This window comes from Salvelinus namaycush, chromosome 18 (assembly GCF_016432855.1).
Source record: "Salvelinus namaycush isolate Seneca chromosome 18, SaNama_1.0, whole genome shotgun sequence".
NCBI lineage: Eukaryota > Metazoa > Chordata > Actinopteri > Salmoniformes > Salmonidae > Salvelinus > Salvelinus namaycush.
In genome coordinates this window covers 33891385-33899934 of record NC_052324.1, presented here as the reverse complement: position 1 = coordinate 33899934, position 8550 = coordinate 33891385, and the positions used below count along the sequence as shown (strand labels likewise).

The following is an 8550-nucleotide window of genomic DNA, read 5'->3' as shown; positions in this document are numbered from 1 at the left end:
TAACATGATGCAATAATGATGCATTTTACTCAATAACACAAAGATTTATCGTTTATCTCTTAAAACTCTAATTACAAAAAGCTGTTCTATGTTCAGTATGATGTTTCCATGATGTTATTGACTAGGAGAAGTCAGTCAGTATTTTGGCTCTGATAAGTATGCTCATGTTCAAATGTCAATCAAATGATTAAAGGCTGACATTTCTCTGCTCATTAAATCACTCCCCAATATAAAGAGACATGTTAGAAATAAACACTTGGATGAACACTACTTCTCTCTCTCTCTCTCTCTCTCTCTCTCTCTCTCTCTCTCTCTCTCTCTCTCTCTCTCTCTCTCTCTCTCTCTCCATCTCTCTTCACAATGAAATATGTCTCTTTCCCAGTGGTCTTTGCCAGAAAGTAGGGATGCTGGCAGACAAGTGTTACTTGAGACGTGTGTGTGTGTGTGTGTGGGGGGGGGTCAAGTTCCTGTTTTTTACTGGTTCATCCTAGTAACAGGCACAACAGTGGCCTAGCCTATCATCTCCGCCTCCCTCTCTCCTCCATCCTCCTCCTCCATCCTCCTCCTCCCTCTGTCCTCCATCCTCCTCCTCCCTCTGTCCTCCTCCTCCCTACCTCCTCCATCCTCCTCCTCCTCCTCCCTCTCTCCTCCATCCTCCTCCCTCTCTCCTCCATCCTCCTCCCTCTGTCCTCTTCCTCCATCCTCCTCCTCCCTCTGTCCTCCTCCTCCCTCTCTCCTCCATCCTCCTCCCTCTCTCCTCCATCCTCCTCCCTCTGTCCTCTCTCCTCCTCCTCCCTCTGTCCTCTCTCCTCCTCCTCCCTCTCTCCTCCATCCTCCTCCTCCCTCTCTCCTCCCTCTCTCCCTATCTTCCTCCTCCCTCTCTCTACCCCTCTTCCTGCTCCCTCTCTCCTCCCCTCTTCCTCATCTCTCTCTCCTCCCCCCTCCCCCTCCCTCTCTCGTCCCCTCTTCCTGCTCCCTCTCTCCTCCCCTCTTCCTCCTCCCTCTCTCCTCCCCTCTTCCTGCTCCCTCTCTCCTCCCCTCTTCCTCCTCCCCTCTTCCTCCTCCCTCTACTCTTCCTGCTCCCTCTCTACTCCCATCCTCCCATCCCTGGAGTAGCCAAAGGAGAGGCAGATGTTTCCTCTCCCACCTTCCCTTCCCCTCTCCCACCTTCCCTTCCCTCACTGGAACAACACAAGGCTTCCCTCGCTTGCGCACACACACACACACACACACACACACACACACACACACACACACACACACACACACACACACACACACACACACACACACACACACACACATAGGGTTTCTCTCACACTCCTAAAAAGATTACTTCTGGGCTGAGGACATTATCCAATTCTACAGCACCCCACCACTCACCAGGGCCCACGCTCTGGGACTCACTAAATAAGACCCTTGAGAGACAGCCACAGATACAGTACATGGACACAACCAGTGTGTGTGTGTGTGTGTGTGTGTGTGTGTGTGTGCGTGCGACTGGGTGCGTGCATGCATCTGTGTGAGTGTGTGTGTGATTGTGTGCCATATGGCCTGTGTGTATTTTAAGGGTGTTGGATTACCTTGCGGTGCAGTGGGACTCATGACAATCACCTTTCATGTGTGAGTATGTGTTGGAACAGGACATGCCGTCAAAGGAAACTGAGGCAATGCTATCAGTGTGGCCGTTTCTACAGCATAAGACACAGCCCCAGGTAACGAGCTGTGTGACGCAAGTGTGTATGTGCGTTTGTTCGTGCCAGCGTACATGTGTGTGTGTGACCAGCTCCAAGACGGGCCATTAATGATGTGACGTCACCTCAACCTCACATGTCCACACAGGGTTAGCGCCAGCGGCCGGCCTCAGCACCCTGAGAGAAGGGCTGGGAGTGATCTCATTTCCTCCATGGCTGCCAGCGCTAACAGGACCACCACTGAGTACACCAACCCTCACAGGAGAGGGTCAGAGGCCAGGGTGACACACAATGTTAATGTACATGACTGACCTCGTGATCACACCTTTCACACCACTGCTCTGGAACAGCCTTTATGTTTAGGTCCCAGTGTGTGCTCCCTGGGCTGTGTTTATAGGCAGTGAATACTCTGTGTGTGTGTCAGTGTTCGTTTCGTACATAAATATGACAAAAAGTATCTGTCAATGACCTATTTTTACTGACAAAACCTAATGACGATAACGAGTCGAGATGCCATGAAAAAACCCATACCTGTGACAAATGAGTTTTCATTTCAGTTGACAAAAATGTGACGAGACTAGAATTCCACGAGACTAATACTGTCACGTTCCTGACCTGTTTTCTGTTGTTTTGTATGTGTTTAGTTGGTCAGGACGTGAGCTGGGTGGGAATTCTATGTTGTGTGTCTAGTTTGTCTGTTTCTATGTCCAGCCTAATATGGTTCTCAATCAGAGGCAGATGGTAATCGTTGTCCCTGATTGAGAATCATATATAGGAGGCTTGTTTTGTGTTGGGATTTTGTGGGTGTTTGTTTCCTGTCTCTGTGATTGTCTGCACCAGATAGGTCTGTGTCGGTTTTTGCACATTTGTTATTTTGTATTGTTGTTTGTAGTGTTTCACTTGTTCTTTATTAAACATGTTTAACACTAGCCGCGCTGCACTTTGGTCCTCTCTTTCACCCCTGGAAGAAAACCGTTACAGAAACACCCACCAAACCCGGACCAAGCAGCGTGGCAACGGGCAGCAGCAACAGCAGCAGCTGTACAAGGAGGAATGGACATGGGAGGAGATTCTGGACGGAGAAGGACCCTGGGCAGAGCCAGAGGAGTGTCGCCGTCCCAAAGCGGAGCTGGAGGCATCAAAAGCGGAGAGGCGGCATTATGAGGCGCTTGCAAGGCAGAGTGGCTGGAAACCCGAGAGGCTCACCCAAAAATTTCTTGGGGGGGGGCTAAAGGGGAGTGTGGCGAAGCCGGGTTGGATACCTGAGCCAACTCCCCGGGCTTACCGTGGAGTGAGAGGGCGTCGTACTGGTCAGACACCGTGTTATGCGGTAAAGCGCACGGTGTCCCCAGTACGCGTGCTTAGCCCAGTGCGGGCTATTCCACCTTGCCGCACTGGGAGGGCTAGGTTGGGCATCGAGCCGGATGTCATGAAGCCGGCCCAACGTATCTGGCCTCCAGTACGTCTCCTCGGGCCGGCGTACATGGCACCAGCCTTACAGGTGGTGTCCCCGGTTCGCCTGCATAGCCCAGTGCGGGTTATTCCACCTCGCCGCACTGGCAGGGCTACGGGGACCATTCAACCTGGTAAGGTTGGAGAGGCTCGGTGCTCAAGAGCGCGTGTCCTCCTTCACGGTCCGGTATATCCGGCGCCACCTTCCCGCCCCAGACCAGTACCACCAGTGCCTACACCACGCACCAGGCTTCCAGTGCATCTCCAGAGCCCTGTTCCTCCTCCCCGCACTCGCCCTGAGGTGCGTGCCCTCAGCCCGGTACCTCCAGTTCCGGCACCACGCATCAGGCCTATTGTGCGTCTCAGCCGGCCAGAGTCATCCGTCTGCCCAGCGCCGTCTGAGCCATCCGTCTGCCCAGCGCCGTCTGAGCCATCCGTCTGCCCAGCGCCGTCTGAGCCATCCGTCTGCCCAGCGCCGTCTGAGCCATCCGTCTGCCCAGCGCCGTCTGAGCCATCTGTCTGCCTAGCGCCATCTGAGTCATCCGTCTGCCCAGCGCCATCTGAGTCGTCCGTCTGCCACGAGCCATTAGAGCCGCCCGTCTGTCCCGAGCCATTAGAGCCGTCCGTCAGTCAGGAGCCGCTAGAGCCGTCCGTCAGTCAGGAGCTGCCAGAGACGCCAGCCAGTCAGGAGCTGCCAGAGACGCCAGCCAGTCAGGAGCTGCCAGAGACGCCAGCCAGTCAGGAGCTGCCAGAGACGCCAGCCAGTCAGGAGCTGCCAGAGACGCCAGCCAGTCAGGAGCTGCCAGAGACGCCAGCCAGTCAGGAGCTGCCAGAGACGCCAGCCAGTCAGGAGCTGCCAGAGACGCCAGCCAGTCAGGAGCTGCCAGAGACGCCAGCCAGTCAGGAGCTGCCAGAGCTGCCCTACAGTCATGAGCTGCCCTACAGTCATGAGCTGCCCTCCAGTCATGAGCTGCCCTCCAGTCATGAGCTGCCCTCCAGTCATGAGCTGCCCTCCAGTCATGAGCTGCCCTCCAGTCATGAGCTGCCCTCCAGTCCGGAGCTGCCACTCAGTCCGGAGCTGCCACTCAGTCCGGAGCTGCCACTCAGTCCGGAGCTGCCACTCAGTCCGGAGCTGCCACTCAGTCCGGAGCTGCCATTAGTCCGGAGTTGCCCCTCTGTCCTGAGCTACCTCTCTGTCCTGAGCTACCTCTCTGTCCTGAGCTACCTCTCTGTCCTGAGCTACCTCCTAAATCATGTGGGGGCCTTGGGGAGGATTCTTAGGCCAAGGTCGTGGGCGAGGGTCGCCACTCAAAGGACGCTAAGGAGGGGGACAAAGACAGTGGTGGAGTGGTGTCCTCGTCCTGCGCCGGAGCCGCCACCGCGGACAGATGCCCACCCAGACCCTCCCCTTGAGTTTTAGGGGTGCGCCCGGAGTTCGCACCTTGAGGGGGGGGTTCTGTCACGTTCCTGACCTGTTTTCTGTTGTTTTGTATGTGTTTAGTTGGTCAGGACGTGAGCTGGGTGGGAATTCTATGTTGTGTGTCTAGTTTGTCTGTTTCTATGTCCAGCCTAATATGGTTCTCAATCAGAGGCAGATGGTAATCGTTGTCCCTGATTGAGAATCATATATAGGAGGCTTGTTTTGTGTTGGGATTTTGTGGGTGTTTGTTTCCTGTCTCTGTGATTGTCTGCACCAGATAGGTCTGTGTCGGTTTTTGCACATTTGTTATTTTGTATTGTTGTTTGTAGTGTTTCACTTGTTCTTTATTAAACATGTTTAACACTAGTCGCGCTGCACTTTGGTCCTCTCTTTCACCCCTGGAAGAAAACCGTTACAAATACACATTCAATTTGCCATGAAGATCATTTTCATTTGTTTTGTCCAATCATAAGCAAGCATGCCTTTGCAGAATATTTAATGCAATCCGATCATTGGCAGAACTAGCGTCTTTCAGTTGCGTGATCTGATTGAGTTGGGCCTCATTTCCCAGAGCCTTCGTAGCGTTAAGCTCGTCGTTAGAACCATCTTACGATGTATCTTTAGCAGCCAATCTGTTTCCCAGAGCCTTCGTTACAAACGTTGCTCTTAAAAGCCTTTGTACAACTACGAGTGATCTAGACCACTCGTCGAGCAGCCACAGTGCATCGTTAGATGTATTTTGACCTTCCGTGTAACTTTCTTCACCAAAGATCTCCGCTAAACATAGAATCAAGATGTTTAGGCTACGTATCTGTCTGACTGTGACTGCCGATAACTTCAGAACAAAGTTGACTACAAATACAAAGTTGCCAAAGTATTTGCAATTGTTACAAACAAGTTTAAAATAAAAAAGTGCTTCAAATGAAAACTGAAATGACTGCATTAAAAGGAAAATAGGCTACATGGGCCTAAATATTTACATTGCCTTCAGAAACTATTCATACCCCTATACAGATATATATAGGGGTATGAATACAGATATATCTCATTTACATAATTCACACCCCTGAGTCAATACATTTTAGAATCCCCTTTGGCAGCGATTACAGCTGTGAGTGTTTCTGGGTAAGGCTCTAAGAGATTTACACACCTGGATTTGACAATATTTGCACATTATTATTTTTACAATTCTTCAAGCTCTGTCAAGTTGGTTATTGATCATTGCTAGACATTCATTTCAAGTCTTGCCATAGATTTCCATTACGATTTAAGTCAAAATTGTAACTATGCCACTCAGGAACATTCAATGTCATCTTGGTAAGCTACACCAGTGTATATTTGGCCTGCTGAAAGGTGAATTTGACTCCCAGTGTCTGTTGGAAAGCAGACTGAACCAGGTTTTCCTCTAGGATTTTGCCAGTGCTAAGCTCTATTCCATTTTTTTAAATCCTAAAAATCTCCCTACTCCTTGCCGATGACAAGCATACCCATAACATGATGCAGCCACCACCATGCTTGCAGATATGAAGAGTGGTACTAAGTGATGTGTTGTGCTGGATTTGCCCCAAACATAACACTTTGTATTCAGAACATAAAGTTATTTTCTTTGCCACATTTTTAGCAGTTTTACTTTAGTGCCTTATCGCAAACAGGACGCATGTTTTGAAATATTTCTATTCTGTACAGGATTCCTTCTTTTCACTCTGTCAATTAGGTTAGTATTGTGGAGTGACTACAATGTTGTTGATCCATCCTCAGTTTTCTCCTATCACAGCCATTAAACTCTGTAACTGTTTTTGAAATTACCATTGGTCTCATGTTGAAATCCCTGAGAGGTTTCCTTCTTCTCCATCAACTCAGTTAGGAAGGACGCCTGTATCTTTATAATGACTTGGTGTATTGCACCATCCAAACCGTAATGAATAACTTCACCATGCTCAAAGAGATATTCAATGTCTGTTTTTTGTTGTTGTTTTTTTAACCCATCTACCAATATGTGTGCTCTTCTTTGCAAGGCATTGAAAAACCTCCCTGGTCTTTGTGGTTGAATCTGTGTTTGAAATTCACTGCTCGACTGAGGGACCTGTATGTGTGGGGTACAGAGATGAGTTAGTCATTAAAATATCATGTTAAATACTATTATTTGCACACAGAGTGAGTCCATGCAACTTATTACGTGACTTGTTAAACAAATCTTTACTCTTGAACTTATTTAGGTTTGTAACAACAAAGGTTTGTATATTTATTGACTCAAGAAATTTCAGCTTTTCATTTAGAAAAAAATTATTCCACTTTGAATTATGGGGTATTGTGTGTAGGCCAATGGCACTAAATCTAAATGTAATACATTTTAAATTCAGGCTGTAACACAACTAAATGTGTAAAAAGTCAATGGGTGTGAATACTTTCTGAAGGCACTCTAAATCATATTAAAATCATATTGAGTTTTATTTTGCTATTGGTCTGTCATTTTTGCCTCAATATGTTTAATGATGTGTGACAAGATGTGTGCAACGATGTGCCCAACCTGTGGTTTAGTGCATTATCATTGGGTAAGCATAATAAGCCGCCTCAATATTTGCAGCCATACAGTAGTTGGAAATATCTTTCTTGTAGCTGATCCGTCATCCGTATTGTGTTATAATTCTAATCTTAAGGAAATATTTGAGTGGAGAAGGCTGATCCGAGAGCAGCGTTGCTTTTCTTCGGATCCTATCAGTATCGACACATGGTTTAACGATGCACTTAGCGAACGTTCTCTCTACGTGCATGTTTGGGAAACACTCTTAAAAAGTTAGCTGGTAAATACTGATGCAACTGGTACGATCATCGTAATGCTTAAGTTACATCGCAACTGGTACGATCATCGTAATGCTTAAGTTACATCGCAACTGGTACGATCATCGTAATGCTTAAGGTACATCGCATCTGGTACGATCATCGTAATGCTTAAGGTACATCGCAACTGGGAAACGGGGCCCTGATCTGCCCGGCTCTCCCACACAGCTCTCAGGCTGTCACTTCAGTCTCTTTTGAACTGATGTGCAGCCCACTTCAACTGGAGCTAACTTAAGATAGCTTTGATCACATCACATGTGCAGTTATTCATCTCACATTTCCCAAATGCGAGTGCAGTTGTTTTTTGTAATGCTACTTGCTGAATATTAGGAGTACAGTAATATTTCTGGCATTGTTGGAAAGCTCAGATTCTCCCCTTTTAAAGGGAATCAATGTTATTTACCCTCATCTCAAGGTTAATACGGGGAGAAAAGAGCATATGCCTAAATTGTTAAACCTGCAGCCAAGGATTTGTGGCCTATATGGTACAATATCAGTGTGCCAGCTATATGAGGTGATAGTAGTCCTAGTTGAACAAGGCTATCTTAATGTGCACATGATGGAAGGTAAATATGAATTATTTCATGGAGAAAAAATGCACTGATAAATATATGACAAAATTACTGACTAAAGCGAGACTAAAATTGGCCAGAGTTTTAGTCGACAACTAAAACTAAGAAGGATGAAATGACAAAATGTGACAAAGACTAAAACGTATTTTAGTCATAAAGACTAAAACTAAATCTAAAATATCTGCCGAAATTAACACTGCTGTGTGTGTGTGTGTACGACTGTGTGTGTTCGTGTGTGTGCAACTGTTCTATGTGTTTATAAAATCAATCAAACAGAGACATAAAACACAGATGTATACATTTGAGGTGTGTGTGTGTGTGTGTGTGTGTGTGTGTGTGTGTGTGTGTGTGTGTGTGTGTGTGTGTGTGTGTGTGTGTGTGTGTGTGTGTGTGTGTGTGTGTGTGTGTGTGTGTGTGTGTGTGTGTGTGTGTGCGTGAGCTCACAACGCTATTCATAGAGGGTGATTCTCCACTCTGAGGCATCCAATCTCTTCAGAGAATTGACCAGGGCAGGTATTTGTGGATTGGGGTCGCAAGAGTGGGGGAGAGAGGGAGGAAATAGAGAGAGGGAGAG

General features: G+C 47.8%; 1 protein-coding gene across 1 annotated transcript in view; it reads right to left on the bottom strand.

The window, feature by feature from the left end:
• Positions 1–8550, bottom strand: part of LOC120063375 (phosphoglucomutase-like protein 5) — a 56657-nt gene that overhangs the window by 27954 nt on the left and 20153 nt on the right. The gene's annotated exons all lie outside the window — the stretch shown is intronic.